Raw genomic sequence first — 25,458 nt, 5'->3', positions numbered from 1 at the left:
ATAGTTTTAGTTGTTATTTAAGTACTTTTTATTGTTATTTTAGTAATTTTATTTCATTGTTTAGTTATAGTAAACAAATATGCTAACATAGTAAATCTTTTTACAAAATTATGTACTGTAAAATTTTGTGTTTTCATAAGAAAGGCATATCTTATAATGTTTATTTTAAAATATTACAGTTTTTGTTTGAAATGAAGTTAAAAATAATAATAGTGTGTAGTATGAAGTTAATATTTTTAATTATGTAGTTGTGTATACAAAATACAGCGAAAATTAACGCGTCATTTTTGCCTGTTTTATGAAAAAATATAAATATTTAACTATACTATATTCTAAAATGACTTAGGAATTGTTTGCCAATTGATTCTAACAACCTAAAACTGTTTTAAAAGGGTGTAGTGGTAATTTGCTGTGAATTATTGCATACATAACTAACATTTTGAAAAAAAGAAAATCGCGAACTCGAGATGCTGTTTGTCGCTCAATAGAAAAATTGGTCATAAAAAAAAGATAATGAATTAAAATGCAAACTGTAAAAAGCAAGAGCTACATAAAGGGCTGAACTACAAATATTATTGAATTAAAGCTTGTTGAATAAGTCTATGTAACTATCTTTGTTTAAGTAAATCTTTAAAAGCGTTTTCTGAAAAACTGTATTTTTCAATATTTTGATTCACGCCAGACACTCATACTCTAAAACTAAAGGGAGTTTTCTTATGAAATTTGGCAACAATGTTATAAACTATATATACTGTGTTTTGAACTAAAACTAAGTTTCAATTTAAATATTTGGTCATGTTACAGGTATATAAACATAAAAAACTATTTAAAAAAATGAAAAAATTGCTATTTTTCTAGATTTTAGCACTTAACTTGAGTAATTTTTAAAATTTTCATAAACCTTTAGTTCAGAACACAGATAAGGGTCAAAATAATCTTTACAGAAAAAGAAATTGTATTTTATTCATTTAAATTAAGTGTATGGTGTCTGGCGTAAGCTCTAAATTTCACTCATTTTAGGCTTAATTTTTCAAATATTTTAAAAACTATGCGATATTCAAAAATATTTCTTCTTGTTTACATCATTTTATGACACACTTGAACCAATAACACACATGTTTTAAAAAAAAATTTAATTTTTAAAAAAATTTTCATCGTACCCAGGCAGTCGCCTTAACGAAATTCAACTCAAATCAGTCCATCGACTTGTTATATATTTTATAAGTCATATAAAAGAATTGGTTTCGAGACATTCGCGTTTAAAGTTCAACTGAGTTCTATTGCATACAAGAAAGTGCATACAAGATAAGAATACAAGAAAGTGCCTCACTGATTCAAAGGCATACATTTTGTAGGATTTCTTTCAGAAAATGTCATACTTTTAGATTATACAAACTTGCTACCAAAAAAGTGTTAAGAAACAAATTGCCGATTCTGATCGATTTTTGGATGTTGATTTCAGTAAATATAGTATATGATTTTAATAAAAATAGTATCATATATTGATATCGATTTCCACCACCACTAATCCATTGTATTGTAATCTATTATCTCGTAAATGCATAAATTTTTATGTAAAAAATTTTGATTTCAAAAAAACTTTTTTGTTGATAAATATTAGTTTTAAACGGCTCGTATTAGAGAGGAGAAACTTAAACATTCCTATCGAAAAAATTGTGTATTGCTTGTAATGAATTTTATTACACTTAAATTGAATAAATCATTCCCAAGTCAATAGGACTAATAGTTTTGTATGCATTTTTACTTTTACTCATTTACGCGCCTCATACTGTCACCTAGACAAATGAGGCATTATTTCTTACTTTTTTCTGCTAACCCCATTTTTTTTAAAAATGAAGTCTATAAAGCAAATTGTTTAGAAGGAATCAGGGTTTTAAACATAATAGATTTATATCCGTTTATGAATATAACTTATTTATCTCCGAAACAATTACATCTTATTTTAATTTTTATTTAAAGTTATAATAAAAAATTTGTAAGAAGCAACGCCTCATTTGTCTAAATAGCAATATCAGACATGTAAATAGGTATAAGTACAAAATTGTACTTTTGATGCACAATAACTTTTTATATTTAAAACATATATTAATATATTTATATTTTTATATTTTAAATAAAGAGGAATGAAATTTTTTTTTCATTTTATTATTAAAAATTTTAAATTCGCTTTATGTTCGACATTTGAATTTGCAGTCGAATTAAATTTAACTAAAAATTTGTTTTTGTATTATTATAAAATGAAAAATAAACTGCTTTAAAGGTTGAAAATGGTTATAAGGGAAGCATACTTCTTTATTAATGAATTTAGTAATTTTATTTTGACTTGAAAAGGGCAATAGAAAATACTATTGTATTCTATTACAAATGCATAACCTTTTCATAAATGTATATACATATATATACTTTAAAAAATAGCTATTTCTCTCTTATTGGCATTTTATTTTCAATCATTTTGTAAAGGTGATCGAAATAAATAATTGATTATTGGTTGGATCAAAATATAATTGAATTTTAAAAAGGTTATAAAAAAAAAGAATATTTAAAGTATTCAGGAACGCCTTTTAACTTTTCCGCGGAATCTTAAGGTTCCGTAGAATACCATTTGGGAACCATTGGTTAAGATAAATATAGAGGATTTTTCTTCTTTTTAACGCCCTAAGTATTTTTCAGTGTCTGAAAGTGACTTGTGAATAAAATACGAATTTTTTCATTGACTAATATATCGAATCCTGAAAACATTTGTTGAAAGAGTTGAATGTTGAACTAATTATTCCGATTGAATTGTTGAACTAATTGTTCCGGAGGAAATGTTGGATTGACCAGTTCTAATAAAATAATGCGCAAACTAAAACAAGCGGAAAAAAAAAACTAACAAAAATTTATTTTTAACATATTTCTATTCATGACGAGTGTATCTTTTAAATCAGCAAACAATTTTCGTTATACTTTTTTTAAAAATTATACTTAAATAGGTACACATTTAAATAAAAACCTTATTAAAGATTATTTTTTTCAAAATACTGGATGTAATTATAATAAATTTCTAAATAAGGTTCCGTAAAAAAATGTAACGGAAAAGCAGCTATCATTATTCTAAATCTCATCCACGGATAGCTTAAACGGGGTTTCTGGAAGCTCAGTTCATTAAGTTTACTTTAAATACACGTGTTTCTCTTTCTTTTAATGACAAACTAACTCTTCAATAACAGAAGAAAGATATGTACCACTTGTTGGCCTACTTTTATTTAAAGAAAAAAGTTTTTCTTATCTGGCAATCGCATATTCCGATCTCGAATACAAAACTGACAATGGTCTCATTTTACAGTTCAGTTTTTTTTTTCAATATTTATTTTATTAATTACATTTATCTTCATATAATAAAACAAACAAAATTGTTTAAAACACTAGACAGTAATGAATGCGTATTTTAAATCTAATTAAATTTGCTAATACTTGTGTACAAGGAGCAAAAAAAAAAAATTATCATGAATGACTTTTACGCATGACTGTCAATCTGACAGGTTTGGAGGGCTGACTTCAAATAAGTATTTCTCAAGAAATATACATTTTTGCGACAGAATTGGAGCGTCAAAAAATCTTTTAAGACATGGTGAGCATCCATATTGAAAATATTGTTATAATAGTTGAGTTAAAAGAGTGATCGAAAATTTAAGCTTTCGAATTAAGTTACGAGATCAGACTCAGAAGCGTACTTCCAGGAAATAAGGTGCCTTTATTTTAGATATTTGACCATCAAAATATTGGGGTAAGGCAGTAAGCATTTAGACGTTTCAACTTAAAAGTCATCTTCAGGGTGTTTCATCTCTCAGGAACTTTTTAAGTCAATTGAAGCCTTTTGCGCATAATTAAAAATGTTGCTTGTCCATAAATACTTCCAAGCAAAATGACAAAATAAAATACAAAATTTGATCGAAGGTGATATTTGTTTTCCCGTATGTGTTCTCAGAAATGATTGAAGAATATGACCCGGGTTCGATTCCTAAGGATGGCTGATCGATATGAATTCTGTACTCGGCTTGCACCGAAAACAGTGCTGCCATCAAAATATCCTCAATGGAAGACGAATCGTGAGTTAGAGTCCCTTTGCCGTCAGGCTAACCGTGGGAGGTTTATGTGATTTTCCTCTACAAAGAACGCAAATGCGTGTTGGTTCCATAGAAAAGTCCTTCGCGAAGGATATTTTTTCCCAACACTCTGTTCAAGAAATCCCTTGTCTTGTGGATTGGATTCAAAAAAAAAAGGCTTCAGAACATTGGTAGTAGTTAACTCAAAATTTGCTTAACGACAGTTATAAAATTAAAATGTTATAATGATCATTAAGTGTTGAGCAAGGTGGCAACAAGGTAATCATTGAAAACAAGAGATAAAATTATTTTTCAGACATAATAAATTTTTTCTTATGTTCGAAATTTAACGAACTATTGTGACTGCTTATTTTCCCCTTAAAAAGTGAACCCTTGCGACTCCAATCGGCCCAAAGGAAAAAAAAAAATCCTCAGGTATTCTATCTAATTACAACGCAAAGTTTATATTAAATTGTATATTATTTAATTCATTGTAGAGATTGCTTGACTGAAAACGCCAAGCATTCTCTACAATAACTCAGTATTCTATAGAATGCAGGAGTTTCCTACATTGACAATAATATATATTTTATGATAAAGTTATTTTGGTTAGGGAAAGCTATTAGGTTAGGTTATGAAAATCTACAATTAGTAAACTCTACAAATAAGTGTCCCTTAGATGTGGGTGTTTGAATTATACAACTCGTAAAATAATTGAAATATTTAATTTTTTCAAAACAGATGCTTTAATGGTATCTAGTGACATTACTATACATGGCATATTCAAAGGGAGGTTAATGCATACAGTTTTCAACTACCCAAAAAGCAAACAATTTCTAAATTTGGAAGTAAACAATTTGTTGGAAAATTAGGCTTTAAATATTTTCTTTTGAAGAAACCTAGATAAATGTAGAAATGTTTAGATATCGGTGTCACGGTCGCTGTTTACGACTGCTTGCTTTTGAGCAGCTATGTTAGTAAAAAAACGCCTTTTCCGCTGGGCCGTGCTATATAAATGGAAAAATTAGAAAACAATTGTATGTTCAGGTAGGCGTTGAGTAAACAAACGATTTTACTAAGACCTCACTTCCTACTTCAAACAAACTCAAATATAACGCTTTTATTTGAATATCACGTGACTTCAACGTCGTAAATAAGCCGTGAGACGTTTAAATACTCGAAATAACGGAGATACCTATAACGGTTTGGCAGTTACACAGAGTTAAAATGCGGTTTTCAATATAGCATACGATATAATAAAGTCAAAAAAGCATTACTTAGACCTGGCTTAACATAGTAAAGTTCCTGTCAAAAGAGAATTTATTGGCAAATTACTGGCCAAGCAAAATTTTGATATTTTATCCTCTATGCCTAACGGTTTAAGTTTTTACACTTTTGGAAATTAATTGAATAGTAAGTTTAAGGATAAAAAAGCCAGGGGCGGCTATACTGCGCCAAATAAAAACGACATGACGTACGTAAGATAACAAAATCCAAAAGGGGGGAAAGCTGAGCATGACACACAAACGGAAGATCACTAGAGTGTCTGGGGGGCATGGGACCAGTGGAGCTTACACATTTAGATAGTTTCATCTAGTAAAATAAAAGTAAAACTAGTAATGAAACTTAAAATATTCATCGTAATAGAAAAGATACCAAAACATAAAAGGAAAAGGATACAGCCGAAAGGAGAATTTAGGCGACTTTATTGTCATAAGGGTTTTTCATACTGCGGAGTACTAGCTCAAAGGGTCTTAAGTGAATTAAATTCAGATTAACAATAAAAATTAACAAATTTTTTAAAAGAATGAAATTCCTTATTTTCAACGCATAGCACAAAAATAAAGAAAAATTAATTAGATTGTTTTGGTTTGAGATTCCTCATATATTACTTTATAAAATTAAAGGGGTATGTTAAATACTAATCATTCTGATAAGCTAAATTATAAAATTGTAAAAAAAATTTTTTAATTTCCCATTCAATCGTTCGAGATACATTAAAACAGTAAAATCCAAAAATAATCATAACTTAATTAATCATAATAATTAAGTTATGTTAATCATAATAAAGTTAAGCAATCATAATAATTTTTTACTGCCAGGCTCATTAAAAAATACTGGAGATTTTTATAATTAGTTAGGTACTTTGCAAAAGAATGCTGGCTGTTTGCAAAGAGAGAGAATATTAAATTTCTATGAAATATACAATTTCCTTTTCAATTAGGAATTTTTACAGCATTTGCATCTTTTATTAAGCAAATTATGAATCCAAATTAAGTTTCTTCCACATTTTATCAATAAATAAATTCTTACGTGCAACGGAAACTTATCATTCTAATTAAATAAATAATCAAGAATCTGAAGCGGTAATATATGAGTTGATAAAAAATGAACTTCCTTTTGTACAAAATTATACAAATTGGAAATGACAGTCTTGAAATGAAATAACAGATTAATTGAATTGGAAATAACAGACGGATTATGGGTCAGAGCCCCCTTGCCGTCTCAGACTAACCATGGGAGGTTTTCGTGGTTTTCCTCTCCATGTAACGCAAATGCGGGCTATTTCCAGCAAAAAGTCCACCACGAAGACAAATTTCTCCCACTAGTTGATCAAGAAATTCTCTTGTCTTCTGGATTGGGCTCAAAATTACAAGGGTACGGAGTTGAACATTAGTAGCCGTAAACCCAAAATTGGGTCTACTGTTCAACTACTGTTTTAAAATAAAATATATTGACGATGCACAGCCGTTAGTGTATGAAAAATAATTCTTTAAATAATTTTATTGCCTGTAATTTAATAAGAAATATTTATGTATTAGGAACATATGACTCACGCATCATGATATTTTTAAAGTTCAAAGGTGTCCAAAGGTTCACTCATGTCAAGGCTAGAAACGTGACTGCAGCGTATGCTGAAATTTCTCTCTTACTGTTACAAAAAAAACGGAGCCCTTCTTTAAAATTGTAACTTTAATTAATCATACGTAAATAGAATTTGAGAAATTATTTGATTTGTTCTTATAACATAAATATCGATTTTAGTAAAATGCAGGCAACAAAATTAGGTTAACAATTATTATTTACGAAAGACACTAATAAAAATTGGCAACAGCAGTTCTCAAAATATTAACCGATATTTGTCAAAATATGCATTTATGCTAGTTATGACTAGGAACAGCTTTTGACAGCTAGTTAAAGTACTGTTTTTTTAAGATTATTTAAGTTTTGTTTTTTATTCCTTCACAGTAAAAAAATTATTGTATAGTTGCCACCATTTTCGGTGTTGAGTTACACTAAAACTTCTTTTCGCATGTAGTTCTTTTTTATTAACTTTTTCAATGTTATAGTTTTATTTATTCATTTTTTGATTATTTTCTGAAAACATATTTTCATGCTCATTAAGATCAATTTAATATTTCAGTGCAAAAATATTTCTTTAAAAATAACAAGCGCAATTTTAGTTATATATTCGCTCTAATTCTTTCAAACTGTAGTTATTCTGTTAAATTTACCGAATTTTCTGAACGACATTTAAAGTTCTGTACATAAAAATGCATTTAGTTTACCTATACACCAAAAATAACCGCAATTATTCACTATTTTTTTGCAGTATACCTTGGAGTAGACTAACTTATTTTGAAGTGCAACCTTGTTCTCTATCCTTATTCTGCACTAGTCATTAGGTTGTGTTTTGCGAAAGCCATTAAAGTAATATTAACGATTTTCTGTACATTAACTGCATTTCCAAACAAAATTACACGATCTCAAGAACGACTATACTTTCATAATCAGGAATGGCATTATCTTCAAAAGATAAAATTTGAAATAATATAACTCTTTGAGTATCACCTATTGCTTTATGATTTAGTTGCAGCTAAGCCTTCCCATAAAATTCCATCCGTTGTCAATGATAAGATTGGTATGAAAAAAGAGGATAGCTATTCTCAATACTATTTATCTACTTTCATTTTAAGGTTTTAAAAAGATAAGAATATGTCATAAAACTTGAAATCATAAAAATTCTCGCAAATGCGCATCATTTTCAGCATGCATTAACAGAAACAAATATTTGCAGAGACCCTGAAATTAAATATATATCCGCCAATGCATTGTTGGAACAAGCGTTGACGAATGCCAGCAAGTCGGATGCAGAGTTATTTCATGAAAAGAAAGGATATGCATTGTTGAAATTTCCATCAATGTATGTTAAATTATACTAGTATTCCGGCCAAGGCATATTGCCCATCTACTGATAATAAAACTACTTTTTCTGTAAATTTTAATGAATACAATCAAGTCACATTCATTAACCAAAGCTACTTTTTTTTTTAACCAAATAGCACGTAACCTACAAGATTCAGTAGCATAATCTGCAAAACTATTATGTGTAACGTTTTGAAAAGATTAATTCTCAAAAAGCAAAGGTTATTAACAAATTTTTTTCTATAGATATAATTACTACAAGTTTTTTTTTATAATAAAGCTTTTTTAATCTATAGAATTTCAACAGATTTTTAGAATTAATTCCAATTGATTTTCTTTAATTAAAATTAGATTTAGTTTTGATAAAATTGATAAAGTTTCTTATTTAGATAACTAAAAGGAACTGCAATCATAAAATAATTATTTTACAGACTAGTGACTTTAAAATTTCAATAAAGCTTATTAAATAGGGTAAATATTTACTTTTTAAAATCTTTTTCAACCTAAAGAGTAAAAGAAACTAAAAAGAATAGGCATTAAAAAGTTGGCTTAAATTTTAAACATTGAATCAAGTGATTTAAAAGTATGATTCTTTTTATTCCTTTTAAATATAAACTCTGAATGTATGCAATTTTATGATAAAAAAAAAACAATCTGAATTTTTAAATACTTGCTTTTTCCTTTTCAAATTTCTGTTCCTTATTTAAAACTAAAAAAAAATCTCTCTATCAATAAATAAAACTAATAAATAGGCATTTTCCAACAAAAATAATTTACTATATTTTCATAAATCCATGCTTATATAAGCATTTGGGAATTTGTTCTACTTTTTTTTTTGGGGGGGGGGGCAGTTAGAAGACTTTCTTGTGAAGGATTAGCGAAGCTATAATGTTTTGTTCATAACATGATTAAAAATCAACATATATTTTCAATATAGTTAGCCATTGATAACATTAAAAAAAATGGAAAAGAAAATGTGTGAAAAATTGGGCCTTAGTAACATTGAGAATAATTCAGTTAAAATTTGAAATTTAGGGATTCTTCTGTAAAAAAAAGAAAAAAAGATCTCATTACTATCAATCTATTAATTACATTACTTATCTCACTATTGGTCATACTTTGTTTCGACCGAAAGAGCATTTTTTCAAAATAGAGCTTAAAAGATCAAATTTATTTTATGTCGAAATTGCACGTAATTGCCAAGTATTATACTGTATCGCTTAATAACAGTTAAGCATTGAATTTACTAAAAAAAAATTTTATCGTAAAAATATTTGCTAAAAATTTATGAAATCGAAGATTTTGCTTTTTTTAAACCCTTTGACGCAGATGGGACACCGGTGTCAAATTTATATACTTTTTCCTGACTCTCTAATTACAAATAAAATATATTTTGTTATTTGTTTAGTTATAAGAAACAGTAACTAAAAAAATCAGTTGGATTATCGGAATAATATTTGTACTAAAATACAAAATTTTAAAAAAATTTGCTTGAAATTTTTTATTCATATTCAAATATTTATTAATAATTGATTTTGTAAATAAAAGAAATTTCAATATGATGAATAACTGTTTTTCTTAGATCTAAATAAGCGCAAATTTGAAAAATATTGTAAACTGAGTAGAGTGTGAGTGAATAAAACTGAGTAGTGTTTGGAAAATTTTAGCCTATAACGCAGAAAAAGACTATCATAAATTATTACAAAGCTAAATATCATATTTTTCACTTATTTTGATCTAAATTAACGCCAGAATAATGAAAAAAAAAAGTATTAAGAACATGCTTAGTAAAAATTCTGCGTCAATCAGTTACAATTTTCTTTCTAAAATGAAACTTAAAATTTATTGAAAACATATTGTATATTATATGGTATATTTATATATTTCTAAAGATTTACGCGTGAATCCCTACCTCTTAATATGAAATGGTTCTCCAATACAATGATTTAATTTCACGTAGTTTAAAAGAAATACTTTGAAATCATTTGAAAGTTTCATCAAGGTCAAGTTTAATCTCAACCGGTTACTCTAACTATATTACTTAATAATAGAATTCATTGCTTGGCTTGCTTTACGTTCTAATAAACTTCTGTTACATAAGGTAGGAAATTAATTTGAACAATTTCGTAATAAAAATTAAAAGTGCACAATTTATTCAACTGATTTAATGTTAATTCGGTATTGCATTTAAAAAATGAAGCAACAATATCTTTAATTTTGCAACATGCAAACGATTTCATTTCCAAGTCTATTTTTTTTTTGAAAAAAAGCAAACAATTAAAATGTCATTAATCTATTTTGAATATTTCAAAACGATTAAAAATGTTCTGATGTAAAAGCACCAATTAAATAAATCTTACAGGCATAACAATTTTTGATTTAGTTATTAGAACTGTGAATACATTTTTAGGTTTTAAAACATTTACACTTATTTAAATATTTTTCCATGCCCGAACACAGAACAAAAATAGTAAACCATTGTGAACCATAATGACAGTAAGCATATAAAATAAGATGGTAAGAAAAATTACATTTTGTTGAAAATACTAAAAGTTTACAACAATTCGAAAGGTTAGTATTTATAAACGGCTTTCAAGAGTTTGATACGAAAATATTTTTCTATGATTAAATAGAATGCAAATTTCAAAGAAATCTTTTTTAATACTCCAAAACTAATACAGATTCAAGGTAAATAAATCAAGAGCTGTTAGAAACTTGGTCAGATGTGAATACAAAACTCTTGTTTATCTGAAATCTTATGGTTGAGTAAAAGGATTAAGAGTAGATACATGAGAATTGATAATTTATACACTGGAATATTAAAAAAAAAATTACAGCATATTTCTTTTCCTTTTTTTCAAGAATTGGAAAAGCATACGCCTAACTTTTTTTTAAAAAACTTCGCTTCATCTAGGTAGTTTTTTAACACCGAACTACTAGAGTTTTACTACAGGAAGAGCTTAAGAAAATATGAAAATAAGCCACACTTTGTTTCCTAGGAGATTTTTCTTTTACATCTAATTGTTTCTTAGTATTGTTTTCTGATAGATGCAAGTTTCCAGAATTTCCCCTTAATGCATAATAGAAAAATGGAAATATTGGTGTTTCTCTCCAAAAACGCTCTTCAAAACCATTTAAAAATGTGATTTATTTTTATATTGCTTTCTAAATTCCTTTTTGAGTTAATATAGATGCAACTATATGACTTTATAAAATTGAAACAAGAATAATTTAATCAGAAACTGAGTTAATAAATTTTGAGATCCTTTTTTTAAGTTATTAAACAGCTCTATCATTGTTAAAAAAAACTGAAAATAATGCTTTTTTCTTATTTTCAACAACCTTGCACTTATTAAATTAGAACAATTTTTTACAATTCATTCAGAATTAAATTAATCTTACAATTCTTTAAATTAATCTTAAGAATTAAATAATATCTTACATGAAATAACCACATTTGTTTTTACTCAAAATTCCAGTTTGTAACTGAATGCTTTGAAATAATTCAAAGTAACGTAAATTTCTTTTTAATAAACTACTATTATACCATGCTCAAAAGATATTAATCAAATACTTACATGAATTATTCTTTTCAAGTTGTCTAAATCATTCCAATAAGATTCTCTTAAAACTTTACTGTTGAGACGCTACAAGTCACTTTAAAATTTATATAAAAAAAGAAATTCCAACTTTCCACAACCAAAGATCCGAGTCACATATGCTAAGCATCATTCTAAAAACACATGTCTACCCACAACTATCATCTACAAGAAATAAAATAATTTTTCTAAAAAGGCAACTTTGAGGCCGCAGCATCATGCACCGTATCCGTTGCGTTTTGGTTCTAAAACATGATTTCAAAGATTCGTGTGTTCGCTCTCACAGGGTTGGAGTGTTTACATCCTTAGTTTCGCCAAGTAATCCTAAATGATGCCAAGGGCATTCGCCCGTGATCCTCTTTGTCTAATCTTCGAACAGCTGTATATTATTGGAATTAAGAAAGGAAGCGTTTTTGAGGGGATTATTGTCAGGTGTAAACCGAGAGTTTGATTTGAATTGGAAAATCTTGGTTAGAATTTTTTTTAAGGCTTAGAACAATGTATTTTGCATATTTTTCTTGCCTTTAGAATCATAGCTCGTAGCAAATATTTCCTTGAACGCACAAAAAAATATTCTTTTATTAGAGTCTCGTTTCTGTGGTGCTTTTTTTAAGGCTTAGTACAATGTATTTTGCATATTTTTCTTGGCTTTTGAATCATAACTTATAGCAAATATTTCCCTGAACACACAAAAGAATATTCTTTTATTAGAGTCTCGTTTCTGTGGGGCTAATCATGGAAAGATTTTGCTCTTACAAAATGTGAGATTAATTTAGTCTGCAATAAAAGATAGTTTGACCCGATGGTACTGGACTCAAGAGTTCCTTTGTTTTCTGAGTTTGCTCGGAAGTTAGAAAAATAAGGAGAACGTTTATTGCTTCGAGAACAAGCTATACCATAGACAGTAATAAAACAAAATAAAATGTATATTTTAAGGAAAAGTTAGAAATGAGCTATTTTTTCGCTCTAGGTAAAAAGGAAATTTATAGAAAATATATATTAGAAAGTAAAATAAAAATAAATAAAAATTATTTAAAAAAAATATCATAGCATTTTTCGGATTTAGAGCATATGAACTAACGATAGATTTGTAATAAAATGAAGAAAAAAAATTGCGTTTCTCAAATGGAAAAGAAGAGCGAAAATAACAATGTTTTTCTCAGATATAAAACGAAAAACGCAAGGTATCACTTTCAAAAACAGAGCAGGAAATTTTCAGCGGTGATTAAAAAAAAAAAAGATGTTGATATTGGACAAACTAGAAATAATATAGTGCCATACGTTTTCTTTTTTTTTTGTCTCTCTTTTTTGTGACAAAAACGCAATATCCATTTATTTACACTACTTAAAAAGGGTAGTTTATAAATAAATATAATAACTTATTTGTGTGTTATATTGCAAAAACTTTTTTTGCGATTTCGATTAGCAATAACTGCCGCTTGTAAATATTCAAGAAGCCAATGAATGATTTAAACATCTGTGATGAATATTATTACCCAGCGAGAGCTCTAGTTCAATTTTGATCACTCTAACTAGTCAGAAAGAAGTCGAAATTTCGATTGACGATAAATACTGCTTAAGTGGTCGGGAAAATTATTCACCAAGTAAGAGCTCTAATTCAATTTGATCACTCTGATAGAATTAAAATGAATTAGTCGGAAGGAAATCGAAATTTCGATTGATGATAAATTCTGTTTGAGTGGTCTGGGAAATTGTAACTTGTTTTTCATCAGAAATGGAGTTCCCGATTAGATTTGAACATTCTAGTTAGCAAAAGAATGATAAAAAAAATTTAATTGTCTATAAATTCTACCTGACGATAAAACTATAAATTCTGTCTGCTGTCGTCAGAAAATTGGCATTGAAATTTAAATTTGCTTGGCCATCAAGCACGAAGATTCAGTAAAGATATGAGATTTTATTTTGTCGGAAGGTAGCTGAATTCTGATCGCAAGATTCCAACTTTAAAGTCACGAAAGCGAGTAAATTAAAACAAAGTAACCAACAATTATACCACATTTTTGAAACAAAAACGTAGTAACAAATATTTTTCATCTACTGTAGTTCAACGCGTGGAATATTTTGTCCCGGTTAACTCTGCTATTAAATTATTATTATTTTTTTTTTGAAAAATCTGCCTATATTTTAATCTATATAAAAAATTTACCAGTTAATAAAGTAAAAAAATAATTCATAGCATTATCCAAATGAAATTATTGACTTAAAGAAACTTTTTGGCCTGTTTATTGACGCATTTAATTGTAAGTTTAAGGGAAGGTAAAACATCGCATATTAAAACTTTAAAGTTCACAAATGACTGTGTAACTTCACTTTCACATTCATGTCTTCTCAACAGTTTTGGATTGACTGTTTGAAATTTAAAAAGAAAAAAAAACTTTAATAAATTAAAATGTATATGTTTATCACTTACGATATAACGCTCTCCTTTGTTAAAGGAAAAATGCATTAAAGAATCCACTGTGGGTAACTTATTTTCTTTCCTTTTTTTTATCAAATTTTTCGGGCAAAGAAACAGAAATAACTGCTTTTAATATTTTGCCCAATGGTTGTTAAACAATTCACTTTCCCAGAAGAGAGCTTGCCTTAAACCATTATATTGTCTTTACTTTTCCAGTAATATACGTTAAAATAATTTTGGATTGAGATTTATAAATAAAAAAAATCCTTCATCCCATTACCCAAAATTAATTTGATATTTAACACGATTTATTTGGTGGATGGCACTTTCAAAATTCAACCTGTTGTAAGAATTGACCTAAAACTTTTGTGCTTATAATTAAGTTTATAAATTTTGTGATTATAACTACAAATAAAATCGATGAGAAATGATCAAAAGAGCTAACAAACAAAGCACTAGAGTAGCTTCTCAGTTTTGGTCTCTCTATTTGACTCCATGCGAACTTTTACTGTTACGCATATTTATGTAAACAAAGCCCTTTATTGGCATTTTTTATATTTTCTGAAGCAATCAGCAAATGGCTGTTCTAGTCATAGGTGGGAGAATTGCCCTCGACATTTAAAAACAAACATAGTTGATGAAAAGTGCCTTATAAAGGGTTAAACAACGTAGAACGTTCCTTTGTCAGAGGGGAATACAAACATGGTTCTTGGTGGGTATTTAAAGTATTATTATACATCTTCGCTAAAATAAGCATATTTATCTAATCAATATATGAGGTATCAATCTGTATCCGAAATATTTAAAATTGATTTTGAGTTATCATTCTTGGAAATAAAGTATTTTTAAAGTGCATAATATAAATATTTTAGGCAATGAAAGTACCACGAATTCCCTTCAGAAAAATATTAGCAAGAATAATTTTTATTCATTAGTTTTTCATAGGAAAATAATAAAATCAGTTTTCAAAACAAGTATAAGCTGTAAGTTACGTAAAAGTAAATGGAAAAAAACCAAATCTGCGGAAGAAAAAGAACGAAAAAATAGAGAAAATACAAAAAATACAATTAAATCCTGGGTCATGAACGATGAAAAGACAATAAAGAGAATAGAAAAACGAAAACTTCACGGTTCAACAAAGATAAATACATAGGCAATACTTGTTAATTACCATAAAATAATTGAAAATCTATTCTTTTATTCTTTCGGTTACAATATAGCCACTTAATTTCCTTGAATTCCCCAGACGCGAAAAAAATTATTCTCTCTGTCTTTCTCTTTTAAGGCAAAAAATTTAAAAAATGTAGCAATGCACTGAAAATTTAGGAAAAAAAAGAAGAAAAAAACTGAAAAACTAAACGTTTAAAACTGAAAAGTTGTGCTCTGGAATAAATTTTTATATGCATGGCTTCTGTGTTATTTACGAACGGCGAAGCACAGATTACTGCAATTTAAACTTCAGTAACCCGATGGTGGGCGTAGCAGATTATTATTTTTTTTTTTTATCAAATTCTATTGCAGGCATTTTTTAATCTCGAAACTAAATGTTCTGTTCCGCATAATAATAACATGTGGAACTTTTAATAAAGAAAATGAAATGAGATTAAATTTTCCTCCAGACTTTCCGGCGGAGATTTTTCTATTAGTTTTTCTGAGAATTTTTTTCAGTGAACCTTTTATCAATGCTAACCACATCCCTTATAAAGGCGTTTTGGAAAAGCAATGTCTTATCTAGTTCATTTTTACGGAGAAGTGTTAAGAACGCATTAAGACATCGTCATAACTCAAATTTCAGCGAACTTTCGCTCCCCTGTTGCATTGCTTCCTTATAAAAAAGTAAAACACTAGCAACTTATATGGAGTGCTATGGAGGGAAGGTTGCTGGTTAAAATGAGATTTTTTTTAAACGCAGAGCCATGAGAGAAAAATAAAAATTAAGATGAAACAAACTAATTGGAATAAAGCGTTGTTTTTATGCGCACGTGACTCATGGTACACACTTTTTTTATTAAAAGTTTCTTCAATAGGATGTAGTTGTTGTTTATGACGTATGCTTGTTTAAGCAGAGAGGGTGCGATTGTTCTTGTTTTCCAGTGGCCCCATCTATGGTCAAGAATTCTACTTCCACCACACCATGCGTCACACCCGTTTATAGGGCGGACCCATTCATACATCCATCCCATCCACAGATCGTAATTTTGACCTGAATCAGAGAGCGATCGATCTCCAATCCAGTACCCCCAGAGGTATTGACTTGTTATGGGAACATGGAGGGTTATGGGAACATGGAGGACTTTTGCGACTCGACAGATTTAACATGCAGCAGTCACTTTACTACACGGGGAGTCTTCGGCCGGCTGGGTTCGAACCCACGAACTCTCGAACCCAGCGCCCTACCAACCTGGCTATCCCGACCCTAATAGGATGTAGTACTATGTTTATTTGATTTTTTATTCCTTCTAAAAATGTGTTAGCAACTGTTAAAAAAATCAACTAAAAAAAAGAAAAAAGGGAACTCAACCGTTTTTTGTTAAATATTTCATTAATTTCAGTAAATCTGTCACAAGGTGCTTTCTATATCAATAATTACGAAACCAAAGTTTACAAGTAATAGTTAAAAATAGGTTCAGATTCTTAGAATTAAACTAATGCTTTTGGCCTTTTTAACTTGTTCTCAGAAACAAGTTTAATCGAGTAACAACAAAATATAATAGCGAATACAATAGCTACTTCCGACCACTGAATTGTCATGAGAAAAATGGATGAATTCAGCATTTCTCTAATCAACTTTCTTTTTTTTCTTAAAAACTCCATCTAGAGAAACAATAAGGTTAATTTTTATTTTCCTATAAAGATTTTCAGCATTTTTTTTAAACATTGTGAGTTACTATGTGTACCAACATATTATATCACCTTATTTATTATTTCTGTTAATAGTTATCTGCTAAATTTTAATAGATAACGAGAATCTAACAATTTAACTCTTTGACGCAGATGGAGCACGGCTGTCCCTTTAATGTATTTTTTTCTGACTCTCCAATTTACAAGCAAAAATATATTTTGGTATTTTTTAATTATAAAAAGTCACCTAATTGTAAGTAAAAAATCTGTTAAATTATCGGAATTATATTTGTACTAAAATATAAAATCCTAAAAAAAGTTCTTTGGAAAATTTCTCTCTCCATTCATATTCAAAAATGTATCAATAATTGATTTTGTAAGTTGAGGAAATTTTAATGATGAATAACTGTTTCTCTTAGATCTAAGTAAGTGTAAATTCGAAAAATTGCTTGGAAGTGAGCCGTCTTTGGAAGATTTTATCTTTAATACAAAAAAAGACATCTGTGTGTCATGTTGTATTTCATAAATATAAATAATTAAAATGATGAACATAAATAATACTTTTCACTTATTTTGATCTAAATTAATACAAAATAATAAAAAAGTATGAAAAACATGTTTAATAAAAATTCTGCGCCAAAGGGTTAGTGAGTGCCTAGTACAGATAGAATTTATGATTACCGTAAATAGTTTATTCAAGCCCATTTCTGCTCATTTTATCTCCCTAGGTCTAAAATTTACAAGTAAAATACTTTGGAGGCAGTTTTTAATAGAAAACAAGCATTGAGCAAAGTTACTCTGGCTGTCTGGGTAATTTGGCTCACCAGGTTTTTAAATATTTATTCAAAGAGAAAACAATGAAAAAATATTTAAACATCATACATTAATTCTATAATCTTGGAACCAAGTTTTTAATTTGTTTTTCTCTTTTCATCTGATAGGCAAAATTTCACCACATTTGATTACTCTTAGAAGTGCCTATTTAAAAGTATACATTTTTAGTCATTCATTTATTTTGTCTCCACTTTTCTTCAGTTCGGTTTGCTCATACTTATTAAAATTATAATATGTGTAAAAAGATAGGTGACAGTGCGTTCACTTTCCAATGAGATGACCTAGGTTCAAATTCCAGCAGTGGCTGACTGATACGAATACAATGCTCGTACCGACCACAGTGCTGACGTAAATTATCCTGAGTGGTAGAAGGATTATGGCTTAGAATCCCCTTGCTGTCGGGCTAAAAGAAGTCGTTCGAAGTTTTCCTCTCCATGTAACGCAGATGAAGGTTAGTTACATCAAAAAGTGTTTCCACGAAGGCTAGTTTGTCCCTATGCTTGATCCAAAAGTTCCCTTACCTCTTGGATATGTTTAAAAATCTCATGGCTACGTAGTTGAACATCGATTATGTAAGCCCAAAATTAGATCAGTTGCTCAAAGACGGCTATGAAATAAAATATGTATAAAGAACTACAAGGTTTTCAAATAAGTATGTCTTAGTCTTCTTTTAAAAAATGTTGGTGTAGACGGTTTTAACAACACGAAAATTTCAATAATGATATTAATAGGATATAGACACAATACGTTATTTAATTATATCAAAGTAATAGAAAATTGCGCATTTTTTTCACTGCACACATTTGTCATATTTTAAGTAATTAAAAACAAAACTTAGTATTCTTACAGATGAACCTTGTATTACAGGCTTAATAATCTCTATATTTATCCCCTCTGCACCTTCTAAAAGGCATTTAAACATTTAATAAATAAAAAAAAGCGGAAATTTCAAATACGATAAAATATCAATCGATATCACTATATTCTCACTTCAAAAGAAGTTTACCTAACAGTTTATGAATAATAAAATGTAATTTTAAATACAATAAAATTGAGTTTGCTTGTTTTACCTTTCGAAAAAATAATTCATAGATGTTTTAATAGATTAAAAGTCTTAATGATTCAAAACAGGAAATCATAAAGTTTGACTTTAGATTGAGGAAATAGTAACTTTCTTATTTATTGATCTCAGAAAGTTACTTTTGAAAACATCGGAAAATGCGGATTGAAGCAGTTTTTGATTTGCTTATACCTTTTCAAAAACACTAATCTGAATTTTATTCACACACTATACGATTTTTATGAGATCGTTGATTTCTTTCATACCTGAAAAGGTGAATAATTTCATTTCACATTTTTTTTACGGTCGCAAAGAAGGCAGTATAAAACTTAATCTTTGCATAAATAATTATAACCTACTTTCATGATTATTATTTAGTTTAAAACATTTTTACGTCTATTCATTTTTTTTACTAAAGTAATTTTTATCGAATAGAATACAGAATCAATAGAATAGAATTTCGATCTAAATTTCTCTCTAAACAAAGAAAAAGCTATGCTGCCGGCGATGTTGGCAAATGCTTTATTTCACATCACATCGTGTTTTGCTGCGTATTTTTCATTTTTTTGTATTAACTTAGGTCAATATAAATGAAAAACATTATCTTTAGTATTTTAATAATTTACGGTTATGAAAAACAGCAAGAAACACCGGTGTTTTTATTTTGCATTAAAGTTGTTTTTTTTCCAGCTTTTTCTGTTTTAAATCTTGCAAACATGGCTCAGTTCTAAATAAAAACTTTTTAAATTTACACTTATTTGCAGTTATTTTTGTGCTCAAGGAAACAATTTCCTTAATTTATAAAACCAATTATTGATAAATTTTTGAATATGAATAATAAAAAAATTCAAGCTACTTTTTTTAGATTTCATATATTTTTGTATTGTAATCTAACTATTGTAATCTATCTATAATTCCGATAATCTAACAGATTTTTTTAGCAACTAATAAACTTTTCATAATTAAAAAGCACCAAAATATATTTTTGCTTGTAATTAGAGAGTCAGAAAAAATATATAAAAAAGACACCGGTGTATGACCTGGTTGTATGATTATTCTCTGATTTCAATTCCTTTTGGAGAGAAACGAATATCTAAAAAATATTTAAACGTTTTAATTGAGCCTTGTACACTGCCTCACTAAGTTTATTCTCTGAATATGTAGAACCAGCAAGTCTTCTTTGTTAAATGTTTTCTCCCAAACGTTCAGTCAATACGTTTTTAGAGAAACCATTAAAATGTTAGAGTTGCCGTTCAGTTTTGATGTTATGCTAACATAAATTTGCGTCACCTCCAATAACAATTAACTTGCAGCTATTCGATTCAAGTCACGAGCGTCTGTCAATCACTTTCCGATCTCACTTTTTGCGTGTCTTCAGACAATTTCTCTTTCTTTTCGATTGCTTTAGAGAAATAGCCGCTCTACTTGGAAAGCACACGCCTGGGGCTTTGCAATCGAATGTTTTTCTGAACAATTCAGCGTGCCTCCAATTGACTTCTTTTGTCGATCCCACGCGAGTGAAGTCTCAATTTCAGCACCTCTCCCACCTTCTGGGACGATAATCATTAGAAATTTTATGATTGTGACCTAGATCAAAGTTACATCTTCGGTGTTGATCATCCATCCGGAAACTTTGCGAAAAGAAGGAAATGACTCCACCTTAACCTATCCATTGTAGAAAGTGTATGAGGGTGAAACTACATCATCCTTTTCATCGCTTAGTTTGGCGATTTTAATATATTTTGGCATTTCGTTTTGGATACATAATTTAATTATTTCCCTCTATTATTAAATTGTTTTTATTTTTCTCCTTTTTGTATAATAACTTCCAATAACATTAATTACTTGTGAAAAACTTATTCACTTTTTGGCGTAACAGATAAATTTATTTTTTGACGTATGGGAATACATTCCTTTGCGACAAAAGAAGTCTAAAAATACAATAATTCGGAACAAACAAGGCTAAATATTGAGACAAATGTGAGACGAGACATTTTGAAAATTTTTTCCAATTTTAAAGTAACTAAATGATATTTTTGTTATTATTTTGTAAGAAAGACATTACTAGTATATGGTACTATTACTATTTATGTTCATTAAAAATATATTTGAAATATCAACAAAGCGCAAGAAAAGAATTTTATTCTGAAAACTACGCTTTTCACATGGATTATAAAAGGAGACTTATTGCTTAAGTCACACTTAAAAGAAAAAACAAAGGGTGCACCACTTTCGAAAGACGTGAGGGTTGGATATTCGGTGGTGATCGAAGTCTATAATAAAAATGATGCTCTCGACATTTTTGTGTCATGTGAAACAAAAATAAAATTGATTGATTGATAAAACATCGTTTTCGGTGACTATATAAAGAAAAATTCTGTTTGTCAGGTTTGATATTAGTGATCTAGTAAAGATTAGAACTTACATTGTCGTCAAACAAGCTGCAGTAGAAGTTTGAGAGTTCTAACTCTGTGGTCTCCAAACCCCAGGAAGCGGGCCGGTACCGGTCTGAGGATCAAATGGTACTATTGGATCAAATGGTCACCCAATTAATGCCATTCCCTTCCATTTTATTTACTGTGGTGTATTTCTTTCAGGTTTGTAGGACTTCACATGGACGAGAGGTTTACCGAGAGCTGAGAAGCGTCACCTATAAAACCATACCAATACCACGCATATAGTTGTATTTTATTTTGATAGTAATTGAATTAAAATTATTAAATCGAAACAATCTAAAACATAAACAATCAATACCTCTCCCCTCCTCCACAGCGGTCCGCAGTAAAATTATCAAACGTTTATCGGCCCCCACGGCGGTAAAAAGGTTGCGGAGCACTTTGTTCTAACTAGTCAGAAAGTGGTCGAAACTTTCCATTACAGGATTCCACCTTTAGAGACAAGAATCGAATAAGTAAATACGTAAAAAATATATATATATTGAATAACTTTATTTTTTTTCGAGAACTTTTTTTTTACTTCAAACCTATTGTTGCGATACACTGAAATAATAACTTAGAGTTACTCAGACAGGTTTTTATTCAGTAAGAATGGTTGAGTGGTGAACATTTTAACAAATATAATACACGATTTTTAACTTTTTATAACTTTATTTTTATCAATGTTAATATTTTTTATCCATTAGCGGATAGTGGAATAAAAACAAAGATTGCGGTATTTGTTTTTTATTTTAACTCAAATTAAGGACAAAGTAACAGTGAATGTTTAGATTGTCGACTCCTATTACCTAATATCCCCTAATTTAAGCGAATTAAAGAATAGTAAGTTGAAACTTCGATATCCCTGAAATCATCTTTAAATAGGTAGTAGGTAGGTATTTAATTTTTCTAGCTGCGTAAGTAGTGCGTAATCTATGCTTAATGACAATGTTAATTTCAATCGTTTACTAACTGCTACAAGCAGAATTCATTAAGGTATCGCCAAAGTGAAATTACCGCTAAGCGACTGACATCCAACTCAATTTGTAGTTAGAGTGACATAAGTGTTTAAATTTCCCACGATCGTTGCAACCAGAATGAAAAATTACATCACCGCCAAAGAGAACACGTCACTAATCAAAATATAATAACTTTCTGACAAGTTAAAATGCTAAAATTTAAGCAAGAATTCTTATGTCTAATGTCAATATAAGTTCTGATCATTTCTTACTACTAACAGCAGAATTTATCGCTATCCTACCACCAAACGGAAATTTTCATTAATGAAAATTTCACTCATCATCCGACAAGCTAGAGGGCTCAAATTTTGACAGGAATAGAATGTCTGTTTCCCAAACAAGTTACAATTGTTTTCTAAATTATTACAAACAAAATTTATTCCCAATCAGAAGATCAAATTCTCTTCGACATGAAGAAAATAAAAGATACGAAACAGAGCAATAAAATAAAATGTTTTGAAAACTACATTTTTGAAAAAGTTCTGCTTTATTTTTTACTTTTGTCTCGACCTCATTTTTAATTCTATTTTTGTCTCAAACTCTAGCGGAAAACGTATGATGCAAATGACGTGTTTTTTTCTATTGTGATGTCATTAAATAGAAATAACGAAAGCTTGTCAAATAGCTGGCAGGAAACAATCCTAAGGAACAGTTTGATGTAAAAAATGTCCTCTTTACAAAATAGTAACTTATTAATCTCTTAACTCAAGCCCTACAAATAAACTGACTTTAAATTTTAAACGTAAAAGAGTGATTGAATTTTAGTTAAGTGGAAAGTTTTTAGTTTCGTTAGTTATAAAAAAACAGAGAGCAATATCCTAACGCGTTCAAGCATTCGCACATAACTATGATTATGTATGATCTATAGTAAATGTTTAATTGTATATTTATGTAGCTATATGTTTTTTCTATTAGTAGTATTACGAGAAGAAGTGGCTCAGGGGATAGAGGCCTCCCAATAAGGTGGCTCAGATTCGAAACCAATGGTGGCTGGTTTATACGAATTCTGCTCTTGACTCGCATTCACAGCAGTGCTGACGCAATATATCCTCAGTGGTAGAGGGATTATTGGTTAAAAATCCCCTTGCCATCTGTCTAACAGTGGAAGATTTTCGTGGTTTTCGTCTCCATGTACCGCAAATGCGGATTAGTTCCATCTAAAAGTCCTCCACGAAGGCTAGTTTGCTCCAATGCTTGATCTAGGAGTTCCTTTGTCATCTGGGTAGGGTTCAAGGTTACGGAGTTGAACATTGATAGTCTTAAACTCAGAATTAGGTCGGCTGTTCAAAGCCGGTTATAAAATAAAATATAAAATAAAATATAAAATAAAATATAAAATAAAATATAAAATAAAATATAAAATAAAATATAAAATAAAATATAAAATAAAATATAAAATAAAATATAAAATAAAGTATAAATAAAATATAAAATAAAATATGAAATAGAATATAAAATAAATATAAAATAAAATATAACAAAACAAGAATGTTTTATTGATTTTCATCGTGTTTTTATCTTAATAAAATGTACACGATATTTATGTATAAATAAAATATCATTAAAAGAAATAATGTACAACAAAATTATTCGCTTCATTAAAATGAGGAAAATAACACATAACCGTATTTAAATGTTTTGCTGTGTTTTTTAAACAAAAATTAAAAACAATTAAATTATACAATTTGTATTTTTAAACAAGTAAAAACTGATTACATCTTGTTTTTCAATTTCATTTTAAAATAGGAAAAATCTATTTTTTAATAACTCAGACAAAATATTTATATTACATTGCATGAAAGAATATTATTTTTTGGTATTAGAAGAGAGTCAAATAAAAAACCTTATTACTTATCTGAAAATAGTATTTGCCTAATTGTATTGATCTAATGCTTGCGTAGAAATCTAAACAACTTTTAAATATCACGTATCATTTCTCTCATTCCGATTGGTCGATAACCTTATATTTTTTTAATGTTTCGAAAAGTAAATAGCAACTATTTACCATAAAAGTTAAATAAAGTTGAGTAAAATCCTGAGTTCTTCGTACCAGCCTGACACCTTTCAAGGAAGCAAGCTAATATGCAAATTTAATTTTAAAAAAAGGCTTCGTGGAGAACTTTCTGATGGAAATAACTCAGTCTTGCGTTGCGTGGAGAGAAAAAACATGAAAACAGATAGTAAAGGAATAGTAATCCATGTACTATGATCGGTGCAAATTTCGTATCAACTAGCTATCACCGGACATTCATCCCATGACTCATCGCTGATCTTGATTGATTATTTAAAACTTTCCCTCATTAATCAAAATCATGTTCTTCATTGTATTACGTCGATTTTTTAAAAAATTTTTAAGACCTGCAAAATTGGAACCTGCTTAATGAAAGAGTTATGTGGTACATAACCTGCTTAGAAAAAGATTTTTTATACGATTAGAGTGTGACAGAGGATACCATTTTAAACATTACGGACAAATAATTAAAATAATGCGCCGTCTTTCATTACAGACATTGTTTACCGAACTTTGCTTAATCTTTCATCGTTGCAATGACTCTGTTTAGAAACACTTTTTGTATCAGAAATTTTTGACGATGTAATGTTTGAAAAAATTAACTTATAATTAAATGAATTTTTCTTTTTCGCAATTTTCTAACATTATGAATATTTTTTGCAAACTTCTTAAGAAACCATACAAAAGAGAGTACAACAATGCGTTTCGAGAAGTACAACCTTCCCTTCATCAGTAAAATATAGAAATGAAAATATAGTGAAGTATATAAAACATAATGCAGTTCTCACCAGATCTGTTTCTTAATTTTTAAACTAAAGTTGCAATTGCTACTTTGATCTGTCACAAATTTTGGTAAGTTAAGCATGTCACGCTAACTAAATGTCGCAACAATTAGATAAAATATTATGAAACTTTAAATATTTTATTT

The 25,458-nt window shown here is 28.8% G+C and overlaps 1 protein-coding gene across 2 annotated transcripts in view; it reads right to left on the bottom strand.

Moving 5' to 3' along the window:
* LOC107448555 (uncharacterized) overlaps positions 1-24,588 on the bottom strand; it is a 45,046-nt gene extending 20,458 nt beyond the window's left edge. The window contains exons 1-3 of one of the 2 annotated variants that reach the window (XM_087156465.1): positions 24,525-24,588; positions 21,820-21,953; positions 21,491-21,715 (exon numbers count right to left, since the gene is read on the bottom strand). The gene's annotated coding sequence lies outside the window, so the exon portion shown is untranslated. Of the gene's footprint in view, positions 1-11,890; positions 12,188-21,490; positions 21,716-21,819; positions 21,954-24,524 lie in introns of those variants that run through there. The other variant, XM_016063801.4, reaches the window with a different exon arrangement.
* Between the last annotated feature and the right edge of the window lie 870 nt (positions 24,589-25,458).

The sequence above is a fragment of the Parasteatoda tepidariorum genome, unplaced genomic scaffold, assembly GCF_982258835.1.
Source record: "Parasteatoda tepidariorum strain Cologne lab strain unplaced genomic scaffold, Ptep-v5.0 scaffold_162, whole genome shotgun sequence".
Lineage (NCBI taxonomy): Eukaryota > Metazoa > Arthropoda > Arachnida > Araneae > Theridiidae > Parasteatoda > Parasteatoda tepidariorum.
This window is presented reverse-complemented; position numbering and strand designations above follow the sequence as displayed.